This window comes from Sciurus carolinensis, chromosome 5 (assembly GCF_902686445.1).
Source record: "Sciurus carolinensis chromosome 5, mSciCar1.2, whole genome shotgun sequence".
NCBI lineage: Eukaryota > Metazoa > Chordata > Mammalia > Rodentia > Sciuridae > Sciurus > Sciurus carolinensis.
In genome coordinates this window covers 80396005-80410291 of record NC_062217.1, presented here as the reverse complement: position 1 = coordinate 80410291, position 14287 = coordinate 80396005, and the positions used below count along the sequence as shown (strand labels likewise).

General features: G+C 39.2%; 1 pseudogene; it reads left to right on the top strand.

The window, feature by feature from the left end:
* Positions 1-511: 511 nt before the first annotated feature.
* Positions 512-1583, top strand: LOC124985497 (POU domain, class 5, transcription factor 1-like; annotated as a pseudogene).
* The last annotated feature ends 12704 nt before the right edge of the window (positions 1584-14287 follow it).

The window sequence follows — 14287 nt, the reverse complement described above, 5'->3', positions numbered from 1 at the left end:
ATACCTTATTCTAGGTACTCTATGATACACATAAATGTTTCCTAACCTCCAATAGCTTAGAGAATGAATTTTTAAATAACTATAGAATCTTCTAAAACTTGAAATCTTAGAATGTAGTGTAAGAACTTTGAATGGATATTTTTTAAACTAAAATGCAAAAACCTCCTCAGTTAAAATCTTACCATATGATTATTGAAAGTCTCTGCATCTAGAACTGGCTATCATTTTGCACAAAACATATATTCTTCAATTAGATGAAGACATTTAAATTTACTCTAAATGTAAAGACTCAGAAAACATGGGGTGATCCCTTTTCAATCTGAATGTTGAGAAACAGACTTAAATTTCTAAATTTCCACAATTTCTAATATTATTTTAGTGTAAATACAGAACCAAAGATCAAAATAGAGAAAAAGCTCTCCTAAAAACTATACAATATGGAGAGAGGTGTTGAGTAGTTGCTTGGCGAACTATTTCTTCAGGCCCCCGGCTTGGGGTGCCCTTCCAACCCATGGCCGGACACCTGGCTTCGGACTTTGCCTTCTCGCCCCTCCGGGTGGTGGGGGAGATCAGCCAGGAGGGTCAGAGCCGGGCTGGATTGACCCTCGGACTTGGCTAAGCTTCCCAGGCCCTCCCGGTGGTCCTGGAATTGGGCCGGGGGTTGGGCCAGGTTCGGAGGTGTGGGGGATTCCCTCATGCCCTCCACCCTATGAGTTCTGCGGAGGGGTGGCATACTGTGGACCTCAGGTTGGAATGGGCCTGGTCCCCCACAGTGGCCTGGAGACCTCTCAACCTGAGAGCGAGGTGGGAGCTGGGGTGGAGAGCAACTCTGAGGGGGCCTCCCCCAAGCCCTGCTTTGCCCACCCTGATGTGGTGAAAGTGGAGAAGGAGAAGGTGGAGCAAAACCCTGAGGAGTGCCAAGATATCCAAGCTCTGCAGAAAGAACTAGAGGAATTTGCCAAGTTGCTGAAGCAGAAGAGGATCACCCTGGGATATACCCAGGCTGATGTGGGGCTCACCCTGGGGGTTCTCTTTGGGAAGGTGTTCAGCCAAACGACCATCTGCCGCTTTGAGGCTCTGCAGCTCAGTTTCAAGAACATGTGCAAGCTGCGGCCCCTGCTGCAGAAGTAGGTGGAGGAAGCAGACAACAACGAGAACCTTCAGGAGATATGCAAAGCGGAGACCCTCCTGCAGGCCCGGAAGAGAAAGAGAACCAGTATCGAGAACCGGGTGAGAGGCAACCTGGAGAACATGTTCCTGCAGTGCCCTAAACCCACACTGCAGCAGATCAGCCCCACTGCCCAACAGTTGGGGCTTGAGAAGGACGTGATCCGAGTGTGGTTCTGTAACCGGCGCCAGAAGGGCAAGCGATCAATTGACTATTCCCAACGAGAGGATTTTGAGGCTGCAGCGTCTCCTTTCTCAGGGGGACCTTTCCTCTGGCCCCAGGGCCCCATTTTGGTACCCCAGGTTAAGGAGGCCCTCATTTCACCACACTCTACTCACCAGTCCCTTTTCCTGAGGGGGAAGCCTTTCCCTCTGTCTCTGTCACCACTCTGGGCTCTCCCATGCATTCAAACTGAGGTGCCTGTCCTCTGGGGGCAGAGGAAAGATGAGAAGCTAGGGAGAGAACCTGGAGTCTGGACCAGGGCTTTTGGGATTAAGTTCTTAATTCACTAAGGAAGGAATTGGAAGCACAAAGGGTGGGGCTGGGGAGTTTGGGGAACTGGTTGGAGGGAAGGTGAAGTTCGATCATGCTCTTGATTTTAATCCCCACATCACTCATATTTTGTTTTTAAATAAAGAAGCCTGGGACACAGTAGAGAGATTAAAAAAAAAAAAAACTATACAATGCTAAATTATAAAGTGTTCAAGAGAAAAAATTGCATGTAATGTGCTGTGTAGCTTTCAAACTTAATTTTAAACTTAAAATTCAGTGATTACTATAAAACCTAATTCAATTTATTTAAGATTTATTTAGGTATGTATATTGTAAGACATGAGAATATGATTTAAAAGTCACAATAAAATAAATTAATTCAAATTTCTTGACCAAATTTCATATTTCCTCTTCCATTAGAATGCTTTTCCTAATGTACTTTTTTGTTGTTGTTGCCCATTCTTTTTTCCAGACCACACTAACCTAAAGTATTTGAAAGACCATTGGTATTTACAAAAGTAAAATTTTAAACATTTAACATACTTCTGCAGAACTGTTTCTACTGAGCAAATTTTTATACAAAATGACAAGGAGACCATTGAAAAATTTTAACAGTAAACACTTCACAAAACAAAATCAGAGAAAGAAAATTAATTTCACAAAGGAGCACTTCACCTTGGTATCAGATTTATTTTCACCGTTATCTCATATAGGCCAGAAATCACCAGCGCCAAGTTTGTTGGAAAACTTCCAGAGCAAAATCATGTAACAAAAATGGGTAAGCCCCAGTATTTTGAAAAAGTAAATATGGTGGATGTTTGATTAATACTACATTAAATACTGTGTCTTTTAAAAATTTTTAAAATTCATTCTTTTAGTTGTACATGACAGTAGAATGTATTTTGACATATCAAATATACACAGAGTATAACTTCCTTTTTTTGTGGTTGTACATGATGTGAAGTTACACTGGTCATGTATTCATATATGAACATAGGAAAGTTATGTCTGTTTCATTCTACTGTTTGTCCTATTCCCATACGCCTCCCTTTTTGTGAATTAGCATCTGCATATCAGAGAGAACATTCGACCTTTGGTTTTGTGGGATTGGTTTATTTCACTTAGCATGATAGTCTCCATTTCCATCCATTAAGTGACGCTTATTGATTGATTGATATGATTAAAATGTAATTAAAACCTTTTTTTTTTAACCACTTTCTGCCTCTACTTCTTCCATTCTGTGAAACATTCAATGAAAGCACACTTCTTACTATTTAAGAGCAACAGTCAATATACTGGTGGAGTTTGAGAGTAATTTATCTTCATAAATTGTCTGTCCTAAAAGTTGAACTGAAAATATAACTAATAGCTGACATGACTTTTACCTGAATGGACAGAAACCTGATAACCCAAGTCAAGGTAAAAGTTACACTGTCCCCTCTCCACTGTCTATTCATGGATCAAATACTAAGCTGGGAGCAAGGTGTGGTGGTACACACCCGTATTCCCAGAGTCTCAGGAGGCTGAGGCAGGAGGATGGCAAGTTCGAAGCCAGCATCAGCAACTTAGCAAGACCCTAAAGCAACTTAGTGGGACTCAGTTTCAAAATAAAAAATAAAAAGATCTAAGGATGTAGCTTAGTGGTTAAGTGCCCCTGGGTTCAATATCTAGTACCAAAAGTGGCAGCCTGGTGCTTCAGCATGGTGCAAACCACCTACTAAAACCACCATATTGCTTTCCTTTACCCAAAAACAGCACAGGGATTTCCCTGAAACATTTGAATGTACAGTAGTCAAAGAACAAATGTATGTGTTGTTATTGGTAGTACTTTTCACAGAGAGAAACATTATAAATTACAAAATCCAATTATTTTTCCTAAAAAGAACCTGTCTTATTCAGGTTCACATAAGCTAATCCCTTTATAGGTTCTCATTCAATGGGGATGGTTACCTATGAAGTAGAGTACTTCTATTTCCCTAAGTACTATCTAAGTACCTTCCTTCCAATGGGCTTTCACTCCCAAATCCCTTTTGTACAGAGCCTAGTGACAGTCTCCAATCTTTAAATCTTCATCCTATAAAGATGCAGTTTCCTGAAACAAGGTTGGCTTCAAGGACCAAGAATGGGAGATATCTCTCTCCCTATTCCTGGAAAACAAGTTAAATGGAGTCTCATTCAATAGTCTCAGCATAAGCATGTTACTCCTACCCACCTAAAACTCCATGAAGGCTTTTCCAACCAAACATGCCCCTGTCCTACCCTACATTACATAGGAAGGACATGAGTTGGTAAAAGTGATGGAGGTGAGAATATGCCTACTCTGGGCCATAGATCCTGTGGTTCAGCAACTTCTAGTTCTTTGTTACTCAGGGTTCTATAAGCCATTCTCACATTCCTATGTTCTCTGGAGACTCTTCCCAGTAGCTCAAATTATTATAATATCTTTCAACATAAATCTTGAAATTGATCAATTCCTCCAAGAAATCAAAGACCTGTTGAGGACACCTTGAATTCCCTATCTTAACTTGCCTTTCTAGATAGCCCTTTACATCCTATATCTTTAATTCCTATTTTGTCTTTATCAAACTGGTTGTAATCCCCAATATTCTGATCTCTTTTTTAAAATCCCCATTGCTTCAAAACCTGGCATTGTTCCTCTTAAAACCTGTCCTCCTTCTGTTAGTTCTATTCTGAGCTTCATCACAGAGTTTATGCACTAATTCCATTCTGATTCTTTGCATTGAAGGTTCACTGAATTCAATCTCTGACTCTATTGTGTAAACACTCACCTACAAAACAGTAATACTGTATAATCTTGGCCTTCAGTTAAGGAACCTGAGTTCATTCAGATATTACTATGGACACTTACTGTATCTAGAAAATTACTTTAATATCTTTAGGTTGTACGTTGTTGATCATAACAACCATTTTGCCAGGATGTTAGACACATTTTAAGTTACTAAAGGATATCTTGGGTGGAGATTCCTTAAAATCTTGAAATTCTCAGTGCTTTTGAATCTGACTATATTAACATACACACACACACACACACACACACACACACACTTAGCTACAGAAAAATCTTTTTAACTGATAGTAAAGTGAAACAGACATTATTACCTCATGTACCTATATGACTTCATGACCGATGTGATCCTGCAATATGTATAATTAGAAAAATGAGAGATTATACTCTCGTTATGTGTGATCTATCAAAATGTATAAAAGATTTCTAGTGTCATGTACAACTAATTAGAACAAATGAAATTTTAAAAATTTAAAAACACCAAAATAAACACGAAAAAAAGCAGAAAAGAGAATAATTTTTTTCCAAGAAAAGATTATAGTCAGAGAAAAAGGAAAAAGTATAAAAAAAAAAGAGAAAATATTTATAGGACTAGACAGGGATAGTAACCTGAAGGGAAATCTAAATTCAAAATCAGAAACAGAGAGTGATGATATCTGCTTTCTTGGGTTTCAAGTATATAATTAAAATATTTATATAGTAAGTACTTGTGTTTTACTTTGTTCAAAGTATTGGCTATTTTCATAAAATGTTCATAAAATGTTTTTCTTTTACTGATTGGAAAGCTGTTTTTGCAATATTAAAATAAGTTTATTATTTGAAAAAAAAGAAATAGAGAATCAACTAAAATATCTTCTAAAAATATGCTAAATATAATTAATATAACATGATAGATGATGAAATACAAGAAGAAATCCAGACTTAAATCCATGTTTTGAAATTTCTAAACATCAAACAGAGAGAAAATCCTAAAAGTCTGAATTGGAGGAAAATTATAAACAACAGCAAAAACAAAAGCAGATTAAACTGACAGTTTTCTCATTTGACAACATTGACTCAAAAGACAATGGAACAGTATCTTTGAAATCCTGGGATGAAACTAATTTCACCATAGCTTGAGTATGTTGGTACACATGTTGGAAGCTTGGTCCGTGCTAGGGTGGGGCTGAGAGGTAGTGAGACTTTTAAGAGCTGGAACCTTGTAGGAGACCCTTAGGTCATTGGAAAAACTGCCCTCAGAAGGAATTGAGGTTGCTCTTGTGGAAACTGAGCTCTAGCATCAGTGAGTTGTTATGAAAGAGGGCGAGACTCCTCACTTCCTCTCTGAATTCCTTTTTAGTGGCATGATCTCTTGTTCTCTGTCAGAAGAAACGATTCATGTCCATGTGGTGACCTTGAGGTACTCCTGCATGATGCCATTAAGGCCCTCTTCAGAGATTAAAATAATGGAGCTGACTAACTTTGAATTTAAGCCTCCAAAGCTGTGAGCTAAATAAATCTCATCTTTATAAAATCAGCCTGACTTGGGAATTTTTAGTAACAAAAATGGACTAATGCAAAAATTTTAATTCTATACTCAATCCATAAGTAAAATGTGAGCACAAATATAAAACATCTTAAGGTAAGAAGTTCTGTTTACAACTAACATGGTTACTTATGAATTATTAGAGGATATACTTCATCAAAATAAAATATGAATACAAGAAAAGGTAACATACAAGAAAAGATGTGAAAAGCAATACCAGTGAAACTGAACAATTCTAATTAATTATTGACAATATTATGAGTAGAATGTATTGATTATATTATATTTGATTTTAACAACCTAGAACTAATGTTAAGCTTAGTCCTTGTCCCAGGTCCTGATCCAAATAATGAGGACAAGGTTTTGAATAAAAGGAAAACTAAGATATATTTACTTGCTAGCAAATGAAGAAAGTAGCATACTAGTGTCTAAAGAGCTAGTGTTCCACTTATGAGGACTGCAAATAGGGATTTATGAGAGAAATTCAGAGACTAGGCTATGGGATACTTGTCAGAAGACATGATTCATGTCCACATGGTGGCTTTGAGGTACCCATTGTTTGGAGGTGTTGACTTCATTTTCCAAGTCTGCACATCTTGCTGACCCAGATTTCTTTATTCTTGTGGTCAGTGAGCTGAAGGGCATGATAACCTGGCCAGTAGTGGATGGAAAGTTAATAATGCTTTCCCCAAAGTTAGGGAAAGGGAGAAGGGGAAGAGAAGAAAAGGGAAGAGAAGAGAGAAGGAGGAGGAGGAGGAGAGAGGGAGAGAGAGAAAGAGAGAGACTTGACAGTTTTAAAAAGAACTACCCGTAGCCAGTGGAGAATCAGTAAGGTTCATACTCAAAGCATGAAGTGGGCCCCTATCACACTATGATGCCATACAGTTTCATCCTTGTGAGAAGTGAATGAGGAAAGGAAACATGTTGAGAATGGAAATGATAACAATAAACCCTCCAAGAAAGAAAATATATGACATGAGAAATACAATCTTTCTAAAAGTGGGATTAGTTATTGATTATAACCTTGTTTTAGTCTCATTTGGATCTAGGAATTTTCTCATGTAGGATTCATATTAATCATGGCATACATATATTAATCATGTATAGGATTACTATTACCATATTCTTTTGTGTGTCTCTAGTCAACAGATCTAGGAGAGTAGAGGAGCCATTATCCATCCACACTGAAAATGCTATAAGGCAAGAGAAATTTTGAGATTTTATTTCTTATTTTCACAATATGGTAGAATTGAGGTATCTTTTCTGGAAAGATTTAAAATTATCTCTGGAAAAATGAGTTGAACCTGACAATGAAGGATGCTGAATTTAATAGGACAGAACTGAATGTTATTCTTTCAATATTTCTGGAATTGTATTATTACCTGTGATATGTCATTGTTCAAACTTGTTGCACTCTCCCACCACCAACGTCATCAGAAGAGTATGGAGCCTGGTTTGATTAATGTTGGATGTGGCTCTGTGACATGCTTTGTCCTTGGGGAAGGTTGGGTGCAGTGCCTTGCCCTTTGACCTTGTTCTCAGCCTTGCAGCTTGCTTTGACCAATGGATATTAGCAGATATGTCTCAAGTAGGTCTAGAAATAACCTTGCATGCCTGGGCTTATCTTCTTGCACTTCTGCCATCTGGGTGGGTAATACTTCTTTTGAATTATATCTGTAGCCTGGGCTCCAGAGTGAACATGGATAGAGAAAGCAGAATTTCAGTGAGAAGTCAAGTTCAGTTGGATTTACAGCTTGAAGCAGAGCTGCCCCATTGTGCTAGCCCAGGTGAGCTAACCTCTGCCTTACAAGCAGCTATGTGTTTATGTCATGGAGATTTTGTTGTTTGCTACTTCACATTAGCTGAGCAATACATCATTGTATCCTACAAATTTGGTAGGGTAACACAGCTAAGCATACAGTGAGAAGGGAGTAAATGGAATAGATGGAAATCTGTTATCTATTTTGCTTACACTCCAGTCTGTACTTGTATTCAGTATCCAACACAGGTATGTGTTTAAAGTTTTAATCGAATGAACTGTTCGAATGAATCTCTGTGGTTCTAAAGGGCAGGGACAAGGATTAGGAGAGTCTCTATAAAGAATGCTGGCTGGGCTACTTTGGTATTTTTCCTCTGGTATCCTCGACAGAGAGGCAAATGATTCACCCTGGGCTGAGTTGTTAAAAGAAAGCAGAGGATATAGACCTCTTGGGAGAAAGTGTGCATTTTTCCTTTTCCTTTTCTACTCTTCTTTAAGGAGAAAAAAATCCTATGCTCTGTACTGGTCAGATTCAAGGTCATGGATTAGTCCATAGGGATGGAGCTTTAGTAGAAGACAACACCCTTGAAATGGAGTGGAGAATAAAGAAATCATTGGTGAGGATACTTCAGGACAAAGGTTCCAGGAGGTCCAGGTTTACCCTGGAGAGATGAAGTGGTGGTGTGTGTTTGGGATGGGGCAGGGCCAGCTGCTTGGGTGGGATGCCTTAATATGTCTACTTTGCTCAGTTGATCCCCCTGCATGTACTGAATCTCCATAGCAGGACCTCCTGATCCCATTCCAGCACCTCCTTGCTTGGGCTCTGACTCTCACTCTTTGTTGTCCCTCTGTCACGTGCACCATCTCTTCAGAGTTCTTGGGGTATAAGAGGCTGTGCTGGATCACCAAGTCCCTGCCTCCCTGAATGGATACTCTCTTTCCCCTGTTGGCTCTGACATCCATGTCAGAGGCACCATCCTCAGTGTCTTGCCTCAGACACGTCTAGGATGAGGAGGTTACTGCCCACCCCTGTGAATGTCTTCTCTGCTAGTTTCAGCTGCTATTTCAGTCATCCACTGGAGAGATTGGAATATATTCTCCATGAATAAAGGGAGAACACCATGCTTAGTTTGAATTCTACCCAGATCTGTCCTCCACCATTGTTCTGTGTTCTTCTTTGCTCCAAGGAAGACTTCATGGCTCCCTTGCTGGTGGGAGGCAAGGAAGGTGTTTGCTGCCCAAGTGGCATGTCTTATCTTTCCTGTGGCCAGAGTAGATTTATTTTACTGCCCAGCCTCCTTATGACCTCAGCAGAGAGCAAGGTGGAACAAAGAGCAAGTGATCCCTCAGAGCCTGGGGACCCCTCTCACAGTATGTGTGCCTTTGATGGTCCTGCTTGCCAGAATCTCTACAGGGAAAAACTCTTAGGTCAGTCCTATGTCCTTACTCTGACCTTGCAGTGGAATTCCACTTGGGTTTGGTCAATGGAAGAGACCCATAGGAGACTGAAAGTGGAAGGAGAGGGTTGTAAGTGCATTTCTTTCCCACATGTCCTTTTTTCCAAACTGAATCTGATGACAGTGGGATGCCTCCACACCACAGCTCCCCTGGTCACCCCATCTGTCATAGTCCTATGGCTCCAGTAACTTGGTTTTCTCCTTATATTCCTTAACTGTAGGGAGGTAACTACTTCTAGCTTTAGCTAGCATCTAGGTGCTTCACTATTTCTTGTTCTATTCCTTTACCCTGCCCACACCTCTATAAGCTACCTTTACGTTAAAGTGTCTTCTTTGAACTACACAAGGGTGAATTCTATTATCTGTGTGGACTGTGACTAATAATGCTACCTTTCATTGTCTCTGTCTCCTTCCTGTACATTTTATTAATTGGATGATGGATCACTTGAAACATCCGAGATCTTCCAGCTTTATGTGATTGTGTTCTGCCCTAGTGGCATGTCTTATCTTTCCTGTGGCCAGAGTAGTTTTATTTTACTACCCAGTCTCATTATGACCTCAACAGAGAGCAAGGTGGAACAAAGAGCAAGTAATCCCTCAGAGCCTGGGGACCCTTCCCCAGATGGAACATAGCTGGAAAGAAGAGCAGACCAAATTTGAACACTGCTTCATGGCAGTTTGTTTTTGTTGTATGGATGTGGTAACTTCTCTAATCTAGGGATTATAACAGTAAATTTGCTCACTTCAAGTTCTTTTCTATTCCCTGAGTTATTTCAGTTTCATTTTGAGGTTGGTTATTTTGTTTATTCCTCTTGATCTATCTCCTTTGTGCTACTGATTTTCTAAATGTGGAGGGAATTTGCTTCTCTCTTCATAAGAATAGGAAAATAAGCTATTTTCCCTGGATAGTTGGTTTCCCCTGTTATATTTTCCAGGATAATGCAGAACAGCTGCTGTATGTATGGGAGTTTTATGCACATGGGCCAGACTTGGCAACTTTGCTTTAGAATAAGGGAGAAGGGGCAGTGGAGCAGAGGTAGGCAGAAATGCCCAACCCTCCCCTCCCCCACAGTCCAGAAATGAGGCAGTGATGGAATAGCTGACTGGAGAGGTGGAGAATAGAATAAGTGCTCTTAGACCCAATGTTACACAGTCTGAGACCTGGAGAAACTTGAAGTTCAGGTACCAGAGAAGAAAATAAGGACAGAGTTCCTCAACCTGATACCTGAACTAAGGTAATGGGAGGTACGAGGAGCTGAGAAAGAAAGAGGGATAGAAAAAGCACATAGCTCACTCCTTTAACACAACTGGAAAGAAGAGCAGAACAAATTTGAACACCAGAGTAGCAGTGGGGTCACTGAAAGACATCAAGCCATTTAACCCAACTTGTGGACAGAAAACCATGCCAGATATGGTAACCATTTTATGAAGCCCACAGTTGGCCAGCTACACTAGAAGAAATTAAATCAACATAGCTTCTCCCCATCTTTAGGTAGCAACAAATATAACCAGAGGGGTACCCCTGCAGTGGGATGTCACAATATTCCCTGTAAAAGGTATTTGTAGAGGGATTTCAAGTAGTTGAAAGCTGCTGAAACCCCCTTCACCTCATAGTGAATAGGAAGAGTTGAGTGGAGCATACCCACCCTTCAAAAAACCAGCTGAACCCAGCACTCTCCACAGCCTTTGTGGGAGCCTGGCTAGAGAAGGAGTGAACCTGCACAATTCATGGTGATAGGAAGTGAGAGCTCAGAACTGCACAGGAAAGTAGTCTCTGTTCCAGGCAAGAGAGGGGGATAGCACCCATGATTCATGTCTGCACCCAGTAGGAGTTTCTACATGGGTAGAACAGCTCTTTTATTCCCCAACAATGGAGGGGAGCAGTGCCCATGGTTCACAATGGGCAGTGGGAGCTAGAACTCAGGTGAATAAACTGAGTCTCTTTCACAGCGATAGGGCTAGTGCTCCAGTGATCAGTGTTGGTTGGGGTGATGCTTCTGCACCACAGAGCACCCACAGAGAACCCACAGCTGCAAACCCTTTGCTTGCAGACAGCAACCAGGCTTTCTGCTACTTTGAAGAGGACTCTGTGAAGGGAAGCAGGTGTGTAGTGACTTGCAGCAGTCAGAGTGACAACATCCAATCCTGAGGTCCAGCACACAACAGAAATATCCAACAGACACAGCACTGCACCCTCCAAGCATTCAACCTCAGGCCCTTGGGCTGACAACTAAGAACCAGCTGGTGGAAGGTCCACAGCAACTAGGGGAGTGGCTTCATGCCCCAACATTTCTTGGGGGATCCAAAGTCAAAGAGTGATGGACACCTTTTAAAAGTCCCAAATCCTGATGAAATCCAGATAAAGACTACTTTAGTCAACTTTTTTGCTGCTGTGACTAAGACTTGACAAACACAATTTCAGAGGAGGAAGTTTATTAGGGAGCTCACGGTTTCAGAGGTCTCAGTCCATAGTCAGTCTGTGGTCTCACAGTGAGGCAGAAGATCATGGCAGAAGATATGGGGAGGGAAGCAGCTCATATGATGATCAGCAAGGAGAGAGAGAGAGAGAGAGAGAGAGACTGCTCTCTCCAGATGCAAAATATATATGCCCCAAACACTTCCAATGCCCACCAGCCACATCCTACCTGCCTTCAGTTACCACTCAGTTGACCCAAGGGATTAATTAATCTCAGGGATTAATTCATTTATCGAGTTAAGGCTCTCAAACCCAGTCATTTCTCCTCTAAATCTCTTTGCATTGTCTCACATGTGAGTGTTGGGAGGAAACCTCAGGTCCAAACCATAATAAAGATGCAATAAGAATATTCTTCACATTGGCATGGTTTACTACAAATAGCCCTAATGTCAACTTCATTTTTATTTGATATTTTATATTGTGCCCTCAAACCATTTGATTGTATTTCTTCTAAAAAAAAAAAAAAAAAGAACAGGGATTAGATTCATTCAGTTTTCCTAGTTCAGGCTTATATTCTCCTCTTAATCCCTCTTTTCCCTCTTATGTTACCAGATACTGCCTCAAATCCCGCTCCCACCTATCTCTTCTTTCTGCCTTGATATGTATTATTATTTTATATCTTTCTTTTTCTCTCTTCTTTGACCCATTTTTTCTCTCCTCTCTTTTCAACCCCTATATAATGTAATAACAATCTTACAATACTTAATAACTGATTTTTCAATCTATTTCAGAATTTTATTACATGTTTATGCCTGGATTAAAAGAACTGTGAAGAACTGTATCAAAGAATTTTGGGGTTTTCCTCAGGTTAAACAGGATATGACTTTGCTCTGAAGTGATTATAGAAAATAGGGTTCATAGTCTTCTCTTTAAATAGTGCTAACAATGGGGACAGCAGAGGACATACATTGAGGCAATGCCTGAATATTTGTCCAGCTCAAGGCTCTTAAGAGAAAGAAGCTTACTAAATAATCCTTTGCATAAAATAAAAAGTGATAATCATCCCTATATGTGGGATGTAAGCAGTTTGAAAAAGCAAGGGAACATATCACCCCAAAGAGCCCACAACACATCAACAATTGACTCCATGGACACCACAGTGGAAGAACTATTGGAGAAGAATTTTAAAAGTTCATATTGAAATGTTCATTGAGCTAAAAGATGTAAGAAATGAACTTAAAGATAAAATGCAGGAAGTTTCACTTCTTTTCAGCAAAGAGAGAGATTCTGAAAAAGAACTAAATGGAAAACCTGGAAATAAAAACTCAATAAATCAAACTAAGAATTCAATGGAAAGCATCACCAATAGCTCTGACCACTTTGGAGATAGATTTTCAGGGCTTGAAGACAAATTATACAGTGTTGAAAATAAAATCAGTAATACAGAGAAAATGTTGAGACCATGTCAGAATATTCAAGAAATCTGGGATAACACGAAGAGACAAAATTTAAAATAACTGAGGTTGAAGAAGACCCTGAAATGCAAACTATAGGAATGCACAATCTTTTCAATGAAATATTTTAAAACTTTCTAAATCTTAGGAATAAGATAGAAATCCAAATACCAGATGCATATAAAACTCCAAATAGGCAATAAAACCCGAAGACACTATAATGAAAATGCCTAATATACAGAATAAGGATAAAATTTTAGAAGCTGTAGGAGAAAAATGACAGGTCAAATTTATAGGAAAAACAATTCATATTTCAACTGATATCTTGACCCATGCCCTAAATCCAGAAGGGCTTGGAATAATATATAACAAATCCAGAAAAAAAATGGTGGCAACAAGATTGCAATATCCAGCAAAATTATCCTTCAGAATTGAATATGAAATGAAAACCTTCCATGAAAAAAAGAAACTAAAAGAATGTATAACCACTAAGTCTGCATTACAAAACATACACAATGAAATATTTCATGCAGAAGAAATGAAAAATAAAAATAAAAATCAGCATAGGGATGAATTTCACTAGAATTTATTCAATTAGAGAGTCAAGTTGATTTAAACTTTAGAAATAAAAAAATGACAGAAAGTAAAGGTCATCACCCTGTAGCAATATTGAATTAAATGGTGTATATTCTTCAATCAAAAAACACAGATTGGTAAATTGATTAAAAAACAGGACTCAATTGTATGTTGTTTATAAGAGACTCACCTTGTAGACAAAGACATTCACAGACTTAAGGTGAAAAGATGGAAAATGATATACCATGCAAATAAAAACAAAGAAAGCAGGGTAGCTGCTCTCATATCAGACAAAGTATATTCAGGCCAAAATTAATCAGAAGAGACAAAGATCACTTCATACTGGTTAAGGGAATAATCTAACAGCAAGATATAAATACTTATGCCTCAAATAATGGTGCATCTATGTACATAAAACAAACCCTTCTCAATAGAAAGAATAAAATAGACCACATTACAATAATACTAAATAATTTGAATACACATCTCTCATGGTTAAATAGATCATCCAGACATAACTAAGTAAAGACTCTTCAGAAATGAAAAATACTGTTCATCAAATTGACCTAACAGATATCTATAGAACATTTCATCAATTGACAACTGAATTTACTCTCTTCTCAGCAGCACATAG